The 24,177-nt window shown below is 37.4% G+C and overlaps 1 long non-coding RNA gene across 1 annotated transcript in view; it reads left to right on the top strand.

The window, feature by feature from the left end:
- Positions 1-24,177, top strand: part of LOC111924413 (uncharacterized) — a 73,839-nt gene that overhangs the window by 11,547 nt on the left and 38,115 nt on the right. Inside the window, exons 3-9 of the long non-coding RNA XR_015277343.1 lie at positions 3,891-3,985; positions 5,732-5,835; positions 6,056-6,202; positions 10,321-10,516; positions 11,275-11,376; positions 14,641-14,772; positions 22,645-22,818. This is a non-coding gene — a long non-coding RNA (uncharacterized LOC111924413). The remainder of the gene's footprint in view (positions 1-3,890; positions 3,986-5,731; positions 5,836-6,055; positions 6,203-10,320; positions 10,517-11,274; positions 11,377-14,640; positions 14,773-22,644; positions 22,819-24,177) is intronic.

Here is a 24,177-nt window from a genome sequence, read left to right as displayed (position 1 = left end):
CCCTCTTCTGTTTCAGTACGGAAATTGCTAAACCTCATTTTAAAAGAGCACAAGAAAAGAGCAGGATGTAGCAGTTCTGAAATCCATGTACTGAGCTTCATGAACTTACAAAGGTGCTTTTATACCTCATTTGATGTAAGACACGATCTACAGTATTTTAAAATAATCTGTGTCCAAATTCAGCATGACAGGCACCCCCCCTTTCTTACTTTCATCTGATGTCACATATCACTCAGTGCAGAATAAAAGGATCAGTATTCTTTAATTCACCTCTTTGAAAGCAGCAACCCTGTACATCTCTATGATCTTTGAGTATTTTCTTGTCTACTCTCATGCTGTCTTTTATGCTGCTTTTCCGCTGCTTGGCACCAAACAGCACACACTGTTAAGCATATCAAGGAAAAATTCATTATGCTCTTAGTTCATCCAACTCCAAGGTGTTTGAAAATGTTCAGTGTGGCAAAGAAGTCACCTGGAGTAATATTTTGCTTTCTTTCCTTGCCTCTTAAACTCCTCCCTGTCCACCCACTCAAGCTTCCCAGTTACCTTTTCCTCCTAGCAAACACTGACTTGGCTTTTTTTTTCTCAGTTTTGATAATTGCCTGCCACGTGTGTTAATTTTCAGTGATATTGGTCTTTTTGGTTCTTTGCTTGGCATGTTTCAGCTAGCTCAATCTAACTGCAAAGAGTTAAGATTTATGTATTTGTTAGCAATGACTATTTCACATCCTGAGAAAAGATAGAGGGAGGATGCAGGCAAAATTCCTGCATAAACTACTCATAACTTGCCTTGGGTTTTTTTGGTTTTTTTAATGTTTAAAGTCAATCAGCCAAGGCCTGGAGTAAAGAGATTGTGTAAGAATGAACCTAATTCACCCTCATATTTTCTTTCAAAATATATATAAGTTTAATGCTCAGTTGTCTTTAGCACTAATGAATGGTTTTGATTTGTACCAGCCTAATCTTCATTATTGGCTTCAAGCTACTTTAAGTTTTCTAGCGAACTGCTGTTAAATCAGATTTTGTTACTGTGTCAACTCTTTTTTGCTTGTTTTTTGGGTTTTTTTTCCCCATAAAGAAGGCTAAATTAGCAATAATAATTTCCTTTGCCTACAACCTTGAATGGCCATATATTGAAAAGTACAATGTAGTATTAAAAAAAAAAAAAAATAATCCTGGAGATAAATGAATGGCAGAATAAATAATTTATGCTAATGAAATTACTGCAATTAGTAGTTCCACAATGACCCTTCTAAAAGCCACAGCTGTTAATGTCAGGAAGTGCTGTCACCGCTGACCTTATCATAAGAGAAAGTGACAAATTGAAAATGCAGGGAAGACCAATCCTCAAAGAGGTCTGTTGGGGAACGATTAGTGTTTTCTGAAAACCAGTGTGAATTACAACCAGCTGCTCTCTGGCTCGCCGTGTCTCCCATGCTGTGCCATTTTGTTAAGCTCCATAACAATAGTTATTTTGCCCCATTGAGACAAGTTGTCTCAGGCCACTTCCAGCTCCAGCGGAACCCGCTCCGTCCCTCACTGATTCCCAAATCAAACTGGGAATTTGTTAGGGGGCTTTTCAGGGCTGCTGAGTGGAGCCCTCTCATAAGGATCATGTGTGAGGAGGCTGTCTTTCACCGGGAAGAGCTGTACTGCAGGGTGCGTGTGTGTCACAAACAATGGAAAAAAGGAGAAAAGGGCTGAAACGCATTTCGGTTGGAAGCTAAATGCTTCTCGAATCTGCATAAAATGTCTATTCCTGCTGACTAGCCTTGCTTTTACAAGCAATTTTTTAAAAGATGAATTTGTGCCGCTTTGCTTCCACTAATGATGTTCTGATTTTTCCTATTTGTAAAGCAATTTGCCTCTGCTTTCCCCCAACGCAAATCTTTGTTTATTTGGTTCTTGCTTTAATTTCTGTTTTTCTGATTGTAGGTGAAATAAGTATTCTTCTAAACTAGCCCTGAAAAGGCACAAGAAAATAATGAGTTTTCTTACTGAGAAAAATGGAAAGCCTTTCTGCATCAACCTGATTGTAATATTAATGATGTAGGTTTAAAACATTTGACTGCATCAACAGCCACTCATGAGCAATTTTCCCAAAGTTCCCTAAGCATTATTGACAATGCTTTGGTAAATTATGTGTGACTTTCCTAAGAGTTGGTGTAGCTCATTTAATTCATATTAATTGATTTTTAGACTTCCCTTGATTAATTGAACTGGGTTCGTCTTGTATAGAATGCAATAAATAATCATTAAAATGAGGGAGATGTGACTCCACAAATGATAAAGTTTAAGTGTGCTAGAAGTCATAGAGGACAAAATGAAAGTTAGTTACAGTGATGGAGTTAAATGGGTTTTCTTAGTATTTCTCTTTTAATTTTGCATACAGTACTGTTGCTTAGACTTGTATATGAATTTATTCTATTAATATATAGAATAGAGTGGATAGAGTCCTTTAAAACAAACAAAAATTAATTCTGGGGATTTCCTAGTTCTTGTTTATGCTGGGAAAGTATATTCTAATTCAAAGGACTGGAGTGGTACCTTGTATTTGCTAGTTTAGTTTTCAACAAATTTAGAAAAAGGACCTTCGAACTTCCATCCTGAACCCCTCTTCTTGCTGTCGGAGGTGAATAAAGACAGGCATTTTATCTCTGCATTTTTCTCAGAAACACATGACTTAATGACCATCTGTTAGCTGTTTTAAATGTGCCTGGCCTGTTTTGATTTTTATGTAGTATGTGAGGAGAAATTTCCAGTCTCCAGCTGCATCCTGGTCTCTGTGGTGAGAGAGGAACCCCAGGTGGTGCTGTGTGGGACCCAGCACAGGGCCACAGTAGTGCTCTGGGTGTGCTGAGGTTTGCTTGCAGCTGGAGTTATGGTTGGTGGTTTGATGCCTGGCTGCACACAGGGGAGAGCCTCCACTGCCACAGCCTGGAGTGTGACTGAACTCCATGAAGTCATAGCTGCTTTTCTGGTTAATACCCCTTGAAGCTGAGAGAAGGTAATTTTAGCTCAGAAATGTTGCTGATTTTCTGACATTTTATGACACCTAGAGGCTCAGCTTTAGGGAGCACTCCACAGTGGTCTAAATCTTGCCCTCATTACATTTTTTAAGTCTATCTTTTAGAAGCACAGATAAGCAGGGATGGTACAGCTTTGGAAATCTAAATTGTGGTGTTCAGTTCTGTTCAAACTGAAATTGATGGCAAAAAAAGCACTTAACTCCAAACAGAAATTTGATGATATATGAAGTGTGTGAGGACCAGTGTGATTAGAACAACCACTCTACTGTATTTCTGTAACCTAGAGAGGATTTCTCTTCAACAGAAGTTCCAGAAGTGAAGTAGAAAATCCATGGAATATAAGCTCTGCATGTAGCAGTATAGTGAACTAGTTTAATCTCTGTTCCTAGTTTCTAGGAGTGTTTATTAAAAAATAATAAAGTATGTTGAAGCACTGAGCTTCTGTAGTAATGAAGACTTGATGAATGCCAGTGCAAAATTAATTAATTTATGTGCAAAACAGTTGGGGAAGGCTCATTTTTCTTTAATGGTTTTTTTTTCATGCTGACAACATTATATTTAGTGCAGACTGAAGAGTTTTGTGAATGAGTCATCCTTAGAAACATATATGGATATGCTTAAGTTACACAGATGCAATGAATTTGGGAAGGATTTCTTTGTTCCTGTGTTTCCATTTGTTCCATTTCCTCGGGTATGTACAGCCACTCATGCAGGACTCCATGGTTTATGCTGATTTCATGGCTTCTGCCCACACCAGTGTGAGTGTCCTGGGTGCCAAGTACAATCATAACAAGAGGCAGTACAATTACACCACTCCAAATAGTTTTCTGGAGCAAATAATGCTTTATAATATCCTCCTAGACAAAAAAAGCAAGAGGCTGTCATGACACATGGAGCACTTGGTAAATGGCATGGAGAAGCTCTCTTCAGAAAGGAGAAAGGCAGCAGCTTTCCAGGTAAACTATGAAAGTCACAACCTTTTTATTCATTCTTTATAAATGATCTTTGTTTTATTGCAAATCATCATCACCTTTCCATTACACTGATGAGTTGCAGAGTGGCATTTTTGTGTTTCATTGAAACTACCTGATTTTTGAAACTGGGTTTATTTTTTTTTGGTTTGTTGGGAGGTTTTTTGCTTGGTTGGGTTGGGTTTTTTTTGTTCAGTTGGTTTTGTTGGGGTTTTTATTTTGGTTTGGTTCTGTTGTTTTTTTTGTTGTGGTTTGTTTTTTTTATAGAAGCTCTTTGAGTTATTTAGCTGCCTTTGGAAAGAGGAGACAATCCATTTAAACAAGAACAAAGTCTGGAGGGAGGAGGAGTGCAGTGAGGCTGCTGTGAAACGGTGGGAAGGAAACAAGTGCCACAGTAAAAGCTGAACCCAGGGACAGAGAAAAGGCAGCTCCATGTGTGTGGATGTTGTGCATGGCCAGTGACCAGCTGAGGGGTAATGAAAGCAGGAGGAACATGGGTGAAGCCTCTCCATGAGGTGTTGTCACCTGCTCGTGAGGCTGGTGCCACAGCCCCCAGTCAGTGCTTCTGCTTGCTGTTCTTTGGTTGTTGCACATCCCAAAAAAGACAGAAAGGAGGGGAAACTGCTTGGAAGCCTTTACCCCATCCCACCCACACGTGTTCCCTAATCCCCTTTGCAAATGCTGAAGACATACCATAATCCAGTGATTTCTTTATTAAAAAGTAAATTTCTGTGTGCTTTTATGCAAATCAAATGCTCAGCTGCAGCCTTTGCATAACATTGCATCTTGATGCTGCTGCATGAGGTTAATAATGGGAGCTGGCTGGTTTATTCCCACTTTGTCAGCTGAAGACCTTCAAAAAAAAAATTGGCCAACAGACAAGAGTGGCCAAGGTTTTAAAGTCTGGTTTTTTCCTATTCCTGCTAGTAAATTATTAAAATGCTCTTTTTCTCTGATTTTTAATTTGATGAGGACCAAATGGTAATTGGACAATTTCATGTGCTGCCTGCTCTGCTGGCTGACAGACCTCCAGCTCCAGGCACTGTCTAGCCAGGCACTTGAACATCGAGCCATTTTCACCCTGTACTCTGGAGCTTTACAGAAGACTATCAAATGAAGCACTGTTTAATATTTTCTTAAAGAAAAAGACATAAAGTTAGCTCAAACAAACTGAAAAATAAAGTGAGTGGAGAGATTTAAGATCTCTACAGGCATCTGTTAAAACTCAGTATTACAGCTTTGTCAGATCAAATGGTCAAATTTTGAAAAGGTGAATTCAGTAGATTTTGTAAGCTTTCAGGAGCCCACCAAATCAGGAGAGCTCTCAAGACCTTCCATGTGATTAAAATTTAAGCCCTCGAATATTTGTCTTCCACTTTGTCTTATCAGCGCTATCCAGATCAGATTAACAAGGCCCCTCTGGTTAAAATGTATCTTGATTAGCTGCCAAACAAAATGATTGGTAGGTTAGCAGAACAACAAAAAAAACCCAAACCCTGCCAAACTCAGAGTTATTTGAAACAATTCCTTTACATGTGAAAAGATATTGTTGCTGGATATTTTTATATGAGTTTCTCAACTGGTAGGCAATGAATTGCTATTTCAGCAATCTAGCAGGTAGTTTTTGTTCATCAGTCTCTGTGTGTGCCTTAACATTACAGCAGAGTTCTGCTGGAATTATCTGCTCAGAGTGAACACCAAGCATTTTTCATAACATCCTTCTGCCTTTAGGTTGGTGCCTTTGCTGCGTGCAGCAGCTGCCCCTCTTTTTCCCCACTGAGACATCTGATTGCAGCCCCAACCTCAGCAGCAGGACAGACATCTGAGCATCCCAGGTGAGCTGTGGGGTCTGTGGTGGGTGCACTTAGACTGTCATTAGTAAATTATTTATGTCAACAAAATTCTGTCAGGTATAAACGGAAAAAAGGCTGAAAAATGAAAAGACAATGCTTCTTGTTAGAGACCCACAAAACATGTATTTTGGTTTCAGTTCAGCTTTTGGGTTTCAGAACCATGCCTAATGACCTGAATAATGCATTACCTTTTGCCCTGTAGGTAGAAGATCTAAAATCCAAACTTGCTACTCAGGCGGAAGAACTGCGACTGAAAAATCGAGATACTGAAGGTTTGATTGCCAAGATAGGGTTTCAGACTGAGAAACAAAGCCAAGAAAAGGCCATTGCAGATGTAGACTAGCTAAAGGTCAGTCTAATTCTCCTGTTTACTGATGTTGAGCTATATTTAGCACAAAATAAACCTTCTTAGGTGAACAGTTTTGAACAACTTCCTCTCCAGGGAGGATAAAATCTAAAGAATTATTATACTTACACGTGTAACAGCATTTCACACCATGATTACCACTTGACCTTTCTTTACATTATGCCTTTTCCTAACCTTTTAGCTGTTTTAATGAGATGAAAGAACAATAAATACTGAGCTCATTCAAGCATTTAATGGATGTGGATCTTGAGAATCAGACCTATTTGTAATACAGGAAAGGTCAAAGAGTCATCCCTTAGTACTTCAGATTTCTAAAGGCTTTGAGACTCTAGGTAAATTGAACAACTCAATTGATACAAAAGTTCATTCCACCATTTTACAAGGTACAAACCTTGAATCTTAAGATTATAATAGCATTCCTGATAATATATATCTTCAGCATTGACTCTCCTTTTTTTTGCTCTCAGTTTAGTCTGTTAGCATTAGTTATCAACATCTGTGTCTGAAATGCAGAAGCTCACATGCTTTACTGCTCACCACAGAATGAAAAGAAATGTATAATTTCATCAGGAGTCTAAAATTTCTATCTACAGTTGCAAGCATGGCTTTTGAAATAAAGTACCAGCAATGTGGAGTGCTGTAAAGTGAAGTTCCTCTGCCTTCAAAGTCTGGAAGGCCCATTCAAGTCTGGCATTTTGCTACAAAATCTCATGTACGTTGTGTAATCGGCCAATAGTGCAGAGAAAAGATCTTAATTGACTTGTAATCGTTGTAAATGCCTCATTTTGAGATATGGAGACTTCAAGTTTCCAAGGATTTTGTAGTTTCCAGATACTGACCAGCAGGGAAGACTGTCCTGTCTAAACATTCAAAAATGGTCTCTCATTTTCTTCTGTATTGTTTTTTAAATACTTACAACTAGATGATATTTTTTAAATACTTACAACTAGATGATATTTAATACCTTTCCAAAAATCTTGTGTCTAATCCTAATTTTATTAAGGGAAAAATGATTTTTGATACTGAGGTAGATGAAGACATGATCAGGACCTTTATATTTCTCTGGATTATGCTAACTACAGACTTCAGCCTTTTGCTGATCCTTATCTCACATAGGACTTAAAAATGGCCATGAAGTTTCAAGTCCAAATAGTGCAATTAATTAAACTTGTACAAATGGGATCCAACAGTTCAACAATCTACCAAACACTTTTCAGTGATGCTTTTCCTGTATTGCTTCCATATGCTTCTGATAAATCTGGATGTTCAAAATACACCCTTAACACAATTTTAATTACTTCATTAAGCAGCTAGGTGAAACACATAGAATGATTATTGTGAGATAATCACATCTTTGGGCCACTTTGTTTCAAGGATGAAGTTCAGTGCCTGACACTAATGATTACTGTACTCCACTGTTCATTGCTTTATTGCACTTCTGAAATGTTTTCATTGGAAATGAAAGTGTCATTTTGTGCTACATTAATCTAAAACTGTTTCATAAGGCTAACGATAGTTTCTAAACACTAATCTTCTCTCATTTTTTTGTTACCAAAAAAAGCTCAGCAAATGAGAATACATCTTAGCTAAGTAATTTGTGAAGACCCTTCCTAATTGATTAAAATATGTCACCCTTTAAACAATTATTTTTGCTTTCCTGTTCTATAGATTTCAAATTGGAGTTTACAAGAGATTTTTGAGTTTTACAACCTTAAGCAAGTAAATACCTTGGAGGTATTGGCTTGGAGTGAAGTATTACTTAAGAAAGAATAGGTGAAAAATGGAAATCACTTGAGATCAGACTTACTAGGTCAGTCAGGATTCTGCATGACTGTGGTAGGGCTTCACAGCTGTACAGTAATAAACAAGGGTTCTACCATGAGCATGACACTGGTAGGGTTTTAAAATAGTGGACAGTAACAGTGCTGTAATTTTACTGGCCTTTATTGTGCTCTGAATGTTGTCAGACAGAGCAGCTTACATGTGAAGGTGTGGATGCCATTGCCTTTTAAAACAGGACCTACCCCTTCAAAGACAGAAAACGTGCAGATCATGGTGTGATATGTGTGACAGTGACACCAGTTGAGGATTAGGAACAAATCAAAAAGCTACATCACAGGAGATGAAGGACATATTTAACTTGATTAGTAACTTGTTATTTGTAATGTAATGCATATTGATTTTTAATATTTGTTATTTCCACAGACAGCAGCTGTGTGTATCCTATCTAATAAATGTGTACATGGAAAATATCCCCGACAATTGTAGAAACAGGTTTTGTAAGGATATTAAATTCTTACAGAGACTTTTTACTGCCAATGCAGAGTGCTTGATCCAAGTATTAACATCTTGATCAGTGTAATATCTTCTTTCTCTGTAATTAAACTAGGCTTAAGCAAGACCTGACAGGAAATGAGCCTGTGAGATGAGCATGAGGTACAAGGATAAGGATGAACTAAGTATAACTGACTTCAGCCTCAAGCAATGTATCTTTAAAAGAATGTATGGTAATCTGCCAAATACACAATTGCTGATGATACAGAATGCCCCCCAGGTTTACTCTCCCAGATAAATTTGCACCAATGAAATCCTAATCTGCTTTTAAACAGATAATTAAATTGTTGCAGAAAGTTGTGGAGGCAGTCAGATTGCATGTAAGATTGATGCTAACTGATGTAAAGTCACTGATCTAAGCCACTGTTAAGCCAAAATAAGTGACTTGACAAAGCTGTTTGAACTGATGATTGTTTAATTTCCAAACCTGAAATTAAGTAAGTACAGTGTTTTCATACAGTATATTTCCATTTCTCCCATTCCCTCCCTTGTTTTGACCTGTGGTTTCAGACTTGAGGAATAAAAAGAAGACAAATTTGGCAAACAACAGAGGCTGGTTTGACAAATTTTATATGTTTTCCTATACATCAAAACTGGAGTGAATATTTTACTATTTTGGGAAAGCTCCAGTGCAACACTACCAGTCACTGCCTTCTTGGTATTTCCTCTAATTATCTGGAAGAAAGCCCTTTGAAGGGGAAGAAGGGGGAGTGAGGGAAAAAAAGTTCATGGGTCTCAAAATCTTAGCAAAAAGTCTTGTTTAGCTCCAGCATTTGCATTTGATCCCAGATCATGAAAGGCTGGCAGTTTACCTCCAGCAATGGCATAGGCTGCAGAGTTCCTCCCTGTGTTCAGCAACTCCTCAGCAGTAACAGAGTGCCCTAATATCCCCCAGCTTTTTTGTACAAACACCTTTCCTGCTCTCCTGTCCTGCATTATGAGATAACACCTCACCCCCCAGGCATGTCAGTCACACTGCTCCCTTTGGTACCATCTGCCAATTTGCTGAGGGTGAGCTTGATCCCACTGTCTGTGTCACTGCCATGAAACTCTTCTGGCTGTGACTCCTCACAGCCTCTCATGCACCCCCAGCCTCACCAGCACAGCAGTGCAAAAACCAGGAGAGACCTTGGCTCTGTGTAAGCCCTGCTAGGAATAACAAAAACATCTCTGTGTTATCAACCCTGTGCTCAGCACAAATCCAAAACACAGCTCCATACCAGGCATCATGAAGAAAATGAACTCTACCCCAGCCAAAACCAACATCCTGCCACATAAAGGGAAAGGGCCCAAGGATGGAACCTGGGAAAGCCACAAAGGTGATTATCAAAGGGACATCAGATAATATCTGAGATGAAAGAAGAAAAGAATAGTTAAAAAGGGAGTCAGAGAAAAAGAGAGAAAATCGTAACTTCATTTTCTTGCAGCTTGAAGATACGACCCTGCATCACTCTTTTCTGTGTACCTTTGGTGACAAACTCAAGCCAGCCTGAGCACCACTGGGATTTATTGAATGCAGAACCAGGAGAAAATGAAAGGGAGAGCATTTCACTGTATTTATCCCATCTTCCCCTAATATCTCAAGCAAGACATAAATCACAAGTAGTGCTTCACAAGAATACTTCTGTGTTTTGGGGGAAATACTTTTGCTCTTTACTGAATAACATTTCTAAACCAATTAGCTAGTGCAGGAATCCAGTTTTACCTTTGAGATGAAAGTAGGATTTAGCTTTTTCTTCTCAAAATATTGAACATTATATACACAGGAACTTCTCACATGCTGATGACTCTTTGTGAGATATAATCAACCATGATAAGGAGCATATTTCTCAGAACTGTCTGAAGGTCGCCAAGAAACATTACTTGAAGGATCCAGACTTCAACCCAAATTATGTTCATACAAAATCCTTTGCAGCAGCTGGTCTCTGTGCCTGGGCCATCAATATAGTAAAATTCAGTGAGGTATGTATACATCAGTTCTTGGACTGGCCCTGATGGGGGAATTTCAGTTAATGATTTTTTAATTATTTTAGTAGGCTCAGCTCAGTATTCTAGGGGGCATGTAAAAACCACCAGAGATAAAGTGGTAAGTGTTCAGTATTTGGCATGTATTTATTCTTAGTAGGAAGAGGTAAAAAAGATGTATCTGTCCAGGGCTTTTCAATTGTCATTACAATGCAACAGTTGGGAAATAGTCTCCAGATGTACATGTTTCACTTGAAACATCCATCGTGGGTCTGGCTGCCTGCAGTATAAGACAGGGCTTATCACTTGTGATTCCCTGGAGCACCTGGCAGCAGGATTGCTCCATTCATCCTAGCATTATAGCATGCTCATTTAGTTACAGAATAGTAAAAAACTTATCAATTGTAGATGAAGTCTACTCAAGTGTAGTGCCTGTCTGATTTCCACCTGTATTCTAAAATCATGAAAGTGATACATATAAATTAATTTTAGTTGGAAAGTGGACCCACTACGATTGCATTCAGTTCTGCTTAAGATATCCTTCTATAGTCTATCATAAAATCTGCTGTAGTCAGTAATGAGAGAAATCTTTGCCTGACTCACTATTGTGTAGAAAGATGGGTCTAAAGCAAAGATATGTAATGAAGGACAACTAGGATAATCATAAGTCTTTCATCAGGAGTAATTTGTAATTTTTGCAATAAAGTGAGATGAATTTCCTCTGTAATGCACCAATGCAGTATGTCTTTTTCAAGGTGTATTGTGAGAGAGAACCAAAATGTTGTGTGCTGGCTCAGGCTAACACTGAATTAGCAGCAGCTACAGGAAAACTAGAAGTCAGCAGGAAAAAGTTTCTTGTAAGTACTGCTAGGTTAATAAGCTTCATTCTCTAATGCCTTGAGCCCATTTAATTTCTTTGATTGATTTATTTATTTTAATATGTTTCATTTGTATTGATTTTATTACTATCTAGTTCAAATATTAAAGGCATGGTCTCATATAGGGATTATCACTATTTTCCCCACAAATGTACTGAAGGACGTTCTGCAGTTTGGGTGGCAGCCAACATGAAGCTGTTAACCCAAAATGACTGAATTTCCTCGAAGCCATCTAGGCACATTATAACCCATAGACTAACAGCTGAAATGGTGCTTGATAGAAGTAACTGACTGTGAGTTTTACAAGGAATATATGCCAGGTTTTTATACCTGTAATGACCTTCTGCAGTACAGCAATAACCTCCAGAAAGGGCTTTAGAAGCTCATGCTCTTTTGTGTTAACTTTTGTCATTAAACATACAATAAAAACAGCATCAAATATCCTCTGATTTTTTCAAAAGACCCACAAACACAGGTACACGTGTGCACACATACACATAGAAGAGGAAACTCTGGTTAGTCTTTTACTGACAAGTGTCTTGTGAGTTAATGATGTAATTGAAGACAGCACTTGTCATCAAGTACCTATTGAACTTCTGAGAGGGATTATTTGTTGTTTAAGTAAGCATTTAATGGAGCAACTGCAGCACAAAGCACTCTTGATACAAAGATGTCTTATGGTATCTTGGGAGATGGTGAGTGGAAGGAATTTCTGCTGCAAGCTTATCAACCTTATTTAGCAAAGAAATCTTCAATTGCTTTGAAAACTATGACATTAATTAGGTTTAAAAACTTTGACTTGGCTTAGGACTTTTTTATTGGTAACATTTAGATCTGTAACCTCACAATTTAAGATATCAAGGCTGAACAAATCTGTAATGTGGCATTTGTTCTCACTGTTTTCTCTTGAATTAGCATTCCAAAGGAATGACAAACATCCACTTTTATGGAAAGTCTTGGAAGCCTGTGAGTTATGGTATTTTAGAACTTCATTCTTTATTTCAGGAATTTCCTGATTTTCTTCCTGCTAATTTAATATCCAATTTTTGTCTTGTTCTGAAGGACATGCAGTTTTAATGGATAAATAAAGATAACTTTTACCATCTCACTTTCTCTTCTGACCCCTCTGACCTCCACCCCAAAAATCCTGGCAGCTGCTACAGCAGGTATTTTTCTTCTATGTGTAACAGCCTTAGCCTTATGACCTTGGAGTTGCCATTTATATCAAAATCTGCCCTAATGAAGCTTGTATCTCCACTAAAAGACATCTTTATGGAAGTATCATGGTTTTTTATTTCACACATCTTTACTGAGGTATGTCTATTAAGTACAAGCACTTTTGGACAAAAATAGCCTTTTAGTGTTGTTTTAGGAAGCTGGGGTTTTTGGAGGTTTTTTTTGGTTTTTTCTTATTTTTTTAATATACAGCAGTCACCCCTGAAACTCATGGAATCTTTTATTGTTTTAATCTCCTCCTCTGAAAAAAGCACCAATACATCTCTGTTCCTTGCCTGACAGTATCTCAAATAACCTTTTCCTGGTTTAGGTGACCTTGCATCCAATCAGCCTCCAAATCCAAATCATCATTTTTTTTACATTTATTTACTTCCCCTTTCCTCTCCTCATGCATTTTTTCTGAGGGTTGTTAGCAGCAGTCTTTCTCTCAGCTATGTTTATTTCCTAACAGGAGGAGTTCTGCACTACAGGCAAAGTTGCAATTCCTTCCTTTGCATTTGTCTTTGCATTTGTTTCCTGTGTTAGGCCAAGACTTGTCATGCTGATATTTACTATGCATATTTTTACTAACCACTTTTTAAAATCCATACTGCATATTCAGCCAGGATTCTCTTTACATGGTGGGGGGATCTCATTAAAACTATTATTTTTATAACTGATTCATACCCTAGCTGATCCACCTGATGAGCTGTTCTAAGGAACAGCAGCTTTAATTTTTAATTCTCTAGCAGGTATTACTCATAACAATAATAAGCTCCAGGGCTCATGGGGCTGTTGAATGGATAACTCTACAGTTGATCAAATTCACTGTTGACAAATGCAAAATAATACATATTTGAACTTTCTATGAATACTTCTTGATTGCTCTTTGTTTATTAGTATCTTAGGGAAGAAAGACATTGGGGTTGATCATGAAGAATTCAAAGACAACTTTGAAGTCAGTCCTGTATTGAGTTGAGAGTAGGAGTGTATTACCCCCAAAGATCCTTCTAAACTATACCATTTTATAATTCCAAAAGTAAGCAGAAATTTAGTTCATCCAGTAATATTTTACAAAATGAATTTCATCTGAAGAATAAAAAGGAAATACCCACCTATGCAGTGTGTGTACTATATATGCTAAGATGTATTTGTAACATTTAAGTGAGTGTTAGTAAAACTCCAGCACATGTCACTCAGGAAAGCTTGGGTTTGACTTGTTTCTTGTAACTGAGTTGTGACTTAGTCCAGAAACTTGAAAATGCCAAGGGATTCAGTTTTATTATATGAAAAACCTTTAAAAATTGTATACACTTACATAAGTCATGTCTTTATCTACCATTTCCTTACTGAGCATTGTTGGAAAAAATAAAATTAATCTTTTAGAAGAATGTACAGTCACTGTTTTTAGGTGCTCTACTATAGCCTCTAACCACTTCACTTCAAAAGCTTCAGCTACAGTGCAATCCTTTGCACAGACCAGTGAAAAATATTGTTCATTCTAACATCTTGCAAATTCCAGATAGGAATAGGATTCTTATCTAATGTGTCATCCTTTTCCCATTTGTGAGGTGATTGAAGTCACTGAATTCCACAAGCTGCTTATATATGCTATATCCAAACAGCTTCCATACACATGCACTAACAATGATTTCTCTATCTATTGTACTCAAACCATATAGTGTCTTGTTAATGGAGAGAAAATGTTAAAATGTTATTTAAAGAAAATATTTGAAAGTGATTGAAGTAACCTAGTCTTAATTACATGTCTAATTTTATCTAATAGCTGTATGGCTGACTGGAAATTATCAAAATGCCTATAAGTAGTGCATAAGACACATATAAGAGACACTGACAGCTTCCTCAGGACTGGAAACTAGAAGGAAAAAAAATAAGTTGCAAGTTAGCAGGCACCAGAACTTCAAATCATCTATGAAGCTTAGAAGGACATTTTTTTCCAGAACTATGACAAGTTGTGAATGAGACACCCACTTTATAAAATGTTAATTCCAAAAGTTTCACCTACAGGAAACTATATGGCTGAGAGATGCAGTTGCTCTGGTGGATAGTGCCTGGTTTCCTACCTGTGAAATGTTAGAGGATGGTGAGAAGCTGAGTTCCTTAGAAAAGTTCAGCAGATGGAATGAAGTGTGCAGACTGGTGAGTACAGGATCCCTTCCTGTCTTTGCTCTCTGGGCTCATCCTTTTTGTCCACCTAAACATGTACAACATGGTCAACAGTGAATAAATTTCTCTGCAGACTTTCATCCCTGTTAAATGATCCTGAACTGCACTGTTGAATGTTACATTTAAATTCAGCTCGGCTTCCTCAGCCGGAAACTTGCATTAATACATATGCTAAAGGATATAATGTGCAACATGCTGCCCATGGGGATGACTGTCATGTACAGCAGTGCCATAAACCAGAATCAGCTGATGAAAAGGTGCAAATTCAGCATGAAACATTGACATTTTACTGTCATCCATCTTTAGAGTTTGAATAAAATGCTGTAGACATATTCTGCAGTTTTCTTTGTCTTTTCCAGAGAGTTTTGCATCTAGCAAAGTTTCAGCAGTTGCATTTTTCTAACCATGGTACTTCTTGATCTGCTTGATTTAGTTCTTTATTCAGTATTTTGTAATGTTGGCCTATGCAACCTGTTCCAGCTGGTCCATGTCAGGCTTTTTAAAGGTAAGATTCACTGTGAAAGAAAGTCTGTGAAATTAATATAAAGGGAAGGCAAACTTGTGGTTTTTTTCTGGGAAAAGAAAAACGAACCATGCAGACACTTCTTAGCAACAGGTACTTAGATTTTACTTACCTTAGAGGCTGATAACCCTGTGTAGCCCATCAGCCTGTAGAAAGCTCTTAGTGCTTATCTGAGCTGTGTGAGTAAACAGCTCAGAGCTGTGTCCATAAAAACAACAATTCTTCTCATGATAAAGGAAGGTCACTCTCTATATGTGGACATTTTTCTGTACCTGTCTCTCTGGGCTATCAGCTGACTGTATCCAGTCAGGATAGGGCATTGGTCCTTATTCTTCAGTTCATTTCTTGCCCTTTTCCATCTCAGCCATTTATTTGCCTCTTCTCCATCTTCCTCTATTCAGTTTCCAAAGAATAAACTTGGAGGCAGAGCATCAGATGCTAGTGATCTCTGCTTCAACATTCACAGGTATTCTGTGCTCCCTGACTCATAATTCAGCTTCTTTCTGTTGGCAAGGAGAGAGGGGGAAGGAGAGTTGTTTCGTATTTTTCATATGGAAGGTTTTGTGGCCAGCAATTCTCAGCAATGATAACCAGTGCAGCTGTTAGTAATCAATAACACACCCTCAGTCGAGGCAGCACAGTTGGACTGACCTCCTTTCACTTTTCATGGGCTCCAGAGTACATCTTTAAATGAGAAATGAGGGGATCAGCTGCCCCCTCAGTCCGCAGACAGCACCAAGTGGGGCAGGAGTATTGATCTGCAGCAGGGTAGGGAGGCTCTGCAGAGTGAACTGGACAGGTTCTCTCCTCCCAGGCAACAAGGACAAGAGAAAATGGCCTCAGGTTGTGTCAGAGAATGATTAGATTGCATATTAGGAAAAATTTCTTCACCAAAAGGGTTGCCAGGTGGAGTCACCATCCCTGGAGGTATTTCAAAGATGTGGGGGTGTGGCATTTAGGGACATGTGGTTGGGCTTGGTAGTGCTGGCTTAACAGTTGGACTCAATGATCTTAAAGGTAATTGCTGACCAAAATTATTTTATGGTCTGTGGGCAGCATTGTAATAAATATTTATATATTTACAGTAATATTTACAGTAATCTTTTTTGATGGTAAATACAATCAGGCTGGTACTAATAGAAATACAGGATGTAATTCAAACATTTTAAATGTTCTGAAGATGATTAAAAAACATTCTCTGGAGGATGATGGTTATGAATCCTTTCTTGTATGTTAAATTTTTAATATCCCATCAAGTCCAGCCATTGCTATATAAATTGATTACAGTAAATTGAATGAAAAGGTAGTTAGGAAATACATAAAAGCATTGCTTCTTCACAAGCAAAATTATTTTAGAAGTATTTTGAGTGGAAATAAATCAGATTTCCATCCTTCATGAGGCTAGTTATCTGCTAAAAATATTTGTGAAAATTATCATTTTTACATTCATATATATTTCTCAATAAGTATTCCTATACTATGCAAGAAAAAAAAAAAAAAGAGAAGTTTAGTAGTGCTGAGATTAAAAAGTTGGGGCAAGCTGATTCTTTTTGCAGAAGTGATGCAATTTGTATTATTTATCATTATCAACAATCATTGTTATATGAGAGCACTTAAAATATACTCTGTTCCTGACAAGGGTTTTACAAGGGCACAGTCCAGCAGGCTTGCTATGGAGAGTAATGGCTCTCTGCTGTGATTTGTGGAACAGTTTCCTGGCATCAGCTCCTCAAAAACAAGTGTATTTAAAATACATGGCTTATCCCATGGAATTTAGGGTGCTGGGGTATAAAATGCAATATGTAATTCTGCTGTTGCAAGGCTTTATTTATGTTGCATGCTATGAAAAGATGACAAAAGGGAACGATGTGTTTTTGTAGTGACAACTTTCCTATTCAGAAGTCATAGGATAAGAACTGCTGTGATAAAGGAGACTATTATGTATCAAAAAAAGCAAATCCCACAGATACTGAGGCACTGCTTACTGTTTGTCTCACTCTCTCATCTTTACTGCCTGAGCCTTTGATGGATGAGTGTACTTGAGCTATAGTCAGCTCTATGTTATCCTGCAGGCAAACTTGAGGTGTCTAGAAATCAGTCTCTCCCAAAAAAGGTCAGAGAACTGTTACTGTGTTTGTTCTTCTTATGCCTTGAATGCTAGATTGGTGAAATTTTACTTATAGCCCATCTCTGTTAGATGCCCTTATCGAGTACTTATTGAGTATAAGCCCTCATTAGTCTCTCAATTTAAGATTCATCACCATAAGAGGTGTATTGGCTGCCTCATTATCCCTAAAGAAATCAAATCAACCTTCTTTATTAATCTATAAGATGCATCTTCCCCCTTTGCCAATAAATTTCTTATTTTAAATTTATAATAAATTTCCTGGTTGCACACCACCAAGCATCAAACCTGACAGAAGAGATCCAAATCTCTGATCCTGAAAGAAAATGGTAAAAACCAGCTTTTGTAGAGGTATGCACAACTAGCTCCTGCTGCTGTTCTTTCATTAAACCCCACATGGGAAAATTTTGCCCTCGAGTGGAAGTCACTTAGCTCTGTATGTTACTCTAGAGAAAGAAATTGGTTTGAGGCAACTTGTTTTGAGGCCATCATGCAGTGTGAGACCCCTGAAAGCCAAGTCAGGGATGTTGCTGCCTTCTGAGCAGAGTGCAGAGAAGTGTGGTTGAAGGTGCAGATCAGAATGCAGAAAATCTGCCTGTGAACAAATTACTGAATGTTTTTGTGCCTCCAGGCTCTGCATATTTGCTCATATGCAAAATGAAAATAATAATTCTGTCTTGCTTTTTTTTTTTATTTAAATTGTTGTTAGTTAATGTACTTACAGTGTTCAAGGAGCTGCAGGATAAAACACAGAATTTAGCAAAACATTTCCTCTGAAGTTTTTGTCCCTCAAAGTTAAAGCTACTGCCTACAATTATTGTCATTAAAATATATTATTTGATATAAAAATAATGATACTTTTAAAAAACAAACAAAACCTCCAAACAACAAACCTTAGCTATGCTATTTACCCATCCCTTTCCTGCATAAGCTCACATCTTCACTGGAGAAAGCAGTTGGAGAAACAGTCCTATGTCAAGATGATGTAAACAGAATAAACAAAATTACTGGGCTAGCCAACAGGTTGGCTAAGTGACCCAACTAAAAAGATTTTGCATGAATGTTCATCTTAGTGTGACTTTTTAATTGTTGAAATTTTTTTTTTGTTGAACAGGAGGCTTGGCCTGAACACTTGAAGATCGTGTGGGGAAAATAGGTGGAGGGAACACAGGGGAGGATGAAGGTGGCAAGATGACAATTATTAGAAATCCTTTAATCTACAAAACAAGACTCAACCTAACAACCCCAAACCACAAATAAACTCTCAATAAAATGGCGTGAAGTAAAACGTGCTGCACCACAATTGTGTTTCCTAAAAACCAGGTATTGCTGAGAAACTGATATTGGCAAGATTGCTAGAGAGAAATCTCAATAACGAAGTCACCACATTTATACATAACTGTGAACACATTGTGACAGCCTGGGCAGCCTCTGGTTAATGAGCAGAAAGACTGAATAATTCTCTAGGTCAGGATGGAGCCGCCCTGCATCTGCCCTTGTTGCACTTTAGATTGCAAATAAGTGGAAGGCACCCGTCAGATATTCGCTATTTGCTTTGGGTTTTTTACAGAAACTAATAATTTTTAAATAAGAATGAAATGTATTTAGGTTAAAATTATATATATTTCAGTGTGATTATTAGCTTTATTTGCAGACAAACATCATTAAAGCTACAGCATGCCTTCTTAACAGAACCATTGGAGTCAGCCACAGCATTGCTGAGCAGCCTCTCCTAGGTCTTTACAGAAATTTTCTGTCTCAATTCATCATCTGGAATTTTAGCAGCTCCTTTTTTGACAAATAAGTGTATATGACAGGAAATAGAAGGTACAAGGAATATTTACACTATGACATGAGCTCCCAAGGCAGTCTGAATAAACATTTTAAGTTGGATTTCTTAAAATCCCAGCGACCTTTCTGTCTAAGGTCAGAGTGTGGATACTTCTGTTTCGGCAAATATCTCAGCAGAGGCTAGCAATCAATACTAAATCAGTTTGGGAAAAAATGTCGTGTGAGCATAAAACTAATCAAAAACCCCAATGCAATTAAAACAGAATATATGTATTTTATATCTGATTCTGAAATTACTATGCTAGAAACTTAAAATATGTAAATAATCTTTCCTCTGATAGAAAAGCAGTGAAGTTGATGTTACTATCTGCATATGAAAACTTTTGTTTGCCCCAAGACACCTGAGATGGTCCCTACTAGCCTGGCCTTGCAGCCCTCCAAAGCTTTTGGAATCTCTATGCAAGTCAGGAACCTTAGCCCATAGTTAGTCTCCAGCTCTTGAAGATTTACACATAATTAAAGGAAGTTTATCTCCAAAATTTGAGGTTTTATTAGTGATCTTATTGTGTAAGTTAAGGGGGAAAATATTGGATAGGATTAATTGAGAATGTCAAGTCTTTTCCTCTGAGAATAAATTCTTTTTGACTAGAACAGGAGACAGTTAACTTCTGAAAAACATCAAGACTGATGATTTTGTCTATATAGCATTGACCTGGAAGCTCAGCCATTCAGACTAATAAATCAGGCAATTTATATTTAATCATTAACTAACTCCCGAGCTGAACAGCTGTTCAAAATTAGAAATGGGTCACCCCGGCCAGGATGACATTACAGGCAATCTATAATGCATTAGAATAAAATTATAGTGATTTTTAACTGTCTGGAAATTTATTACACTGCATGTTCCAACTCTTAAACCCTTGTTAGCCAATGTCACTAGTGATTTATGGTGCTTGGCTGGTATGGTAAAATTACTGAAGATTTAAATAGACAATCATTCTATGTTTAGCAAATCTTCAAATTTCAAAGCTATTTTGGAGAATGAGGTGGGTGCTCTTTATTGTTTATGACTTACCCGTCAGTGACAAGAAGAGAGAATGGATAAATCAAAAAGCCCTCTTGTAAATGAACGGATTTATTGTCTTGTTGCCCTCAGATAATGATTTAAAGAAAAATCCAATGACTTCTCTAGGCAAAAATGGATGTCTAAAATGCTTCAAAGCAAAACTGCTGCATTGCAAACATTGCTGTTAGAAATTTTAACAACAATGATCCTTTACTTGTCAGTCTTTGAGCATCTCCTATGGATGGAGCTGGGGTTTAGGAGGCCTTTACACCCCAAATTCCTGTGTTTATACTGTGAAACATAGATATGCTAGCTCTTTTAAGCAGCATGCTTTTATTAAAGATACTTCTACTTTATTAGTGGGTCTTCTATATTTCTCTTTCACAACAAAAGACTTTGAGTCTTCTGTTATCATTGAATTCAGTGCCTGTCATCCCAGGATTGAATGTTTACCTATTTCAGTAAGTAATTCTGATTTTTCTGGAAAATGTAAGTGGAAAATGCTTCATGAATATAAAATTTAACAATTATTTTATTGCTTTGGTTTTTTACACATACAAAATTATTTTTTTTAATGAGAGTCAGTTGTTATTTGAGATTGATTTTATAATCTGTGCAGCTTTCAAAAATGACCACATTTAAAAGTTTTCTTTTAAGCTCTTAAGCAGATGGCACCAGAAAAAAACAAGCATTTAGTATCAAATTACATAGAGGATATTTTCCATTCTGAGATTTTTCATTGATTTAGATTACATCATGTAAAGGACTGGAAAAATATTATTTGATTATTATCATTGCTCTGAAAAACAATTGTCTGTATGGCAGAATGTAAATGGCTGTCCTTATAAGTAATTCTGAGGTGTTTTCCTTCTCTCATCCTGGTCTTTTCTCTGCTTCACTCACTGGAGAATGATTTCCTGGGGTTTCCCTAATGCAAGCAAACAAACTATGAAACTATTTTATCTGCAGTATTTCAAACTGTACAAAGAGGAAAGGTTATGACACTTTATTCCTATCTTACATCTAGATTTTTATCCATTTGAAGATGACTCTAACGAGTGATCAGTTTTCACCTTCCTCTCTGTGCCAAAGTTATTTGAGCATGCATTTATGCATACGTTCATTCCTTTACTGGGAATTGTACACACAGAACAATCAAAGCATAATGTGCCAAAACTGCTAGTTTTGGGTTTATGCCATGTCACAAATCATGACTGAAAAGAGAGGATCCATATCTTAAGTGTTCATTATCTTTAAAGAAAATGCTTTCATTTTCTGAAATGTTTTAGTAACCAGCTTAAATTTCAGCTAGATGGTGTGCTGTCCTTAACACATAACTGGAAAAAAATAACAGCTTTCCACATATCTGCTTGCAATAAATCATCAAGATCTGAGGCCACTCCTGACTATTCATTCTAAATATCCCAGGTTAAAAATCAGCTCTGCAAAACAACAAGGGAAACCAGGACTCTCTGTAGGAAAAAAACCAAAAAAAATTCATAAAGTTGTTCTAGAGTTAAACTTTGACAGAATCCTTGCAGCTGGAGGGAACCTTCTGAGATGTTCTAGTCCATCCTCATTGATCAAACAGGATTGGTTAGACCAGATTGCCCAGAACCATGGATATTCCACAGCCTCTCTGGGCAGCCTGTATGTTTGGCCACCCTCACTTTTTCTCCTGTCAAAATCCCAAATCATTGCAGCCTTAGCTGAGTAAGATGTCTGTATCTAGTAGGTAAAAGAAGAAAGATAAATAAGAGCAAGAAACCTTGCAGGTCTTCACAGAATTTTGTGTTTGAAAGGACCCTTAAGAACCATCTAAGTTCTAAACCCCCTGCCACTGGCAGGGATACCAACTCTGCTGCCTTTCTCCTCTCCTTGGAAAAAAGCGTGAAAAAATAGTAGAGGTGACATCTTTATTGAGGTTGAAGCAGCTTTTTCTTCTTCTTCTTTTGTCTTCTAATATTCTTGTTTCCTTAGATTTTTTGAATGTTGCTGGAAATGCTTGCACTGGCAGTAGGACACCAGATGCTGCCAATATTGAAGTGTGTCCACCATGCTGTATCTGATCTAGACAAAAGCACCAATTACTGAAAAAATCAGTAGACAGAACGTTTGACAAAGAGTTCTATCCTGTTTTTTACAGTTTCAAAGGTTTCAAGTCACCCCCAGAAATTCTGGATTGTTTCCAGCCTTTGCAGTCTTTGGAAGCGTATCTCTTGTGGATGGAGTTCTTCTCCTGTTGTATTTTTGTGTGCTTCTTGTTAATAACACAGAGATTAAACATTCTGTCACTTCCATGGTGCTCAGGAGATAACATTTTCTAATTTTGCTTTGCAGTCCAAAAACCTGTTGGAGACAGTCCATTGAAAACCTCAAAGCACAGAAGAAAACTTTTATGTGGTAACATCTTATTGACAGCAGCATTTGTGTCTTGCTTTGGACCCTTCATAAAACAATATCACCAGGAGGCAAAGGGACATTTCTGGATTCCTTCTCTAAAGGTACAAAAAGGTAAAATCTGAAATACAGATGTGTATAAACAAATATAACTCACTGAAGGTATTTGTTCTGCAGGCTATGTATATATGTGCACTTACATATATAAATATATATATATATATATATATAATATATATACACACACACATAATGTGTGTGCACACAGGCATGCTTTCCTCAGATTACAGGTATCTTTTGAGGGAAATGAAGAAGAGAGAGGTTCTCTGGCAGAAGAATATCCCTTCCCTTTCCAATTCTCAATGCCAAAGTCTGTTCTTTGTGACACCTTTGTAACAGCAAGTGCTGTGAGGATGATAGAGCTGTACAGAGAGACCTATTCTGCTTAGTTTGTCAGCTCCAGGAAAAGCATGTAGTTATGATCATTCCCATTTTTCTGCACATAGAAGAAATCATGATAGTACTGACTAAATGCATAGAAGTTCCAACCCTTGCAGCTGTCTCTGCAAAACTTTCTCTCTCCTTACTTTTGAAGCTTTGGACCATTCTTTTCTTCCTTAGTGCAAATGCTCCTACTTGTTTCCTATTTCTTATGTGCATTATATAATTATTAATGTCATTCTCAGAAATATGTGAAATGGGCAGCACTTACCTCATTTTCAGTCATAGATCTATGACACAGCAGGTGAGCTGGGTTATGAGGACCCTCTGGAAATACAGTTAAATCCAAATCTGAGTTTCCAAGGTCAGCACTCAGAACTGTGGGGACATCTCTTTGTAGACATTTGCTTTGTGCTAGAGTTTGACAGTCACTAATTTGTCTAGAGCTCTGCTTTACCTGGAACCTCTCCCTGTCCTTTTCCACCAAAAACCTGCTTGCAGATCAAAATCCTTTCTCAGAAAATTCCTTCTACCTTGCAGCCTAGGTAGAAAAAATTGTCTCATATATTTTCAATAGTAGGACCGGAAATAAATGTCATTCTTAACTCTTTTAAGACTCTTCTGAACTGGATTGAACATTTTTATGAATAAAAATAAACCATACTGTGATGTTTTATTTTATAAGATGCTTTCACTGAACAGCAGTGAGACAAAATACCTCATTTCAGTTTTGATTTTTTTCCTGCAAGTGAGGAAGAGTGGAAAATAAGAGACAAATACACTTGAGAAGTTATGTAAAATAGGTGTTTATTAATAGTCCTCTATAGAAGGAACAGCAAGTAGTTCTATGTCATTAAGTATCAGCTTTGTGCAGATACAGTGACAATATACCTATATACTCTGATATTTTTCTGGCATTGTGTGAAAATTAATATTAAGAATCCTGATAATACCCCAGTGGTATTGTTTTTCACAAGGAAGTATTTCAGCCCATGGAAATTATTGTATTGGTTGTCTTACAGTCCAGAGATA

This window comes from Cyanistes caeruleus, chromosome 1, assembly GCF_971803275.1.
Source record: "Cyanistes caeruleus chromosome 1, bCyaCae1.hap1.1, whole genome shotgun sequence".
In the NCBI taxonomy this organism is placed as follows: Eukaryota; Metazoa; Chordata; class Aves; order Passeriformes; family Paridae; genus Cyanistes; species Cyanistes caeruleus.
The sequence above is the reverse complement of the archived record's forward strand: the minus strand, read 5'-3'. Positions and strand labels throughout refer to the sequence as shown.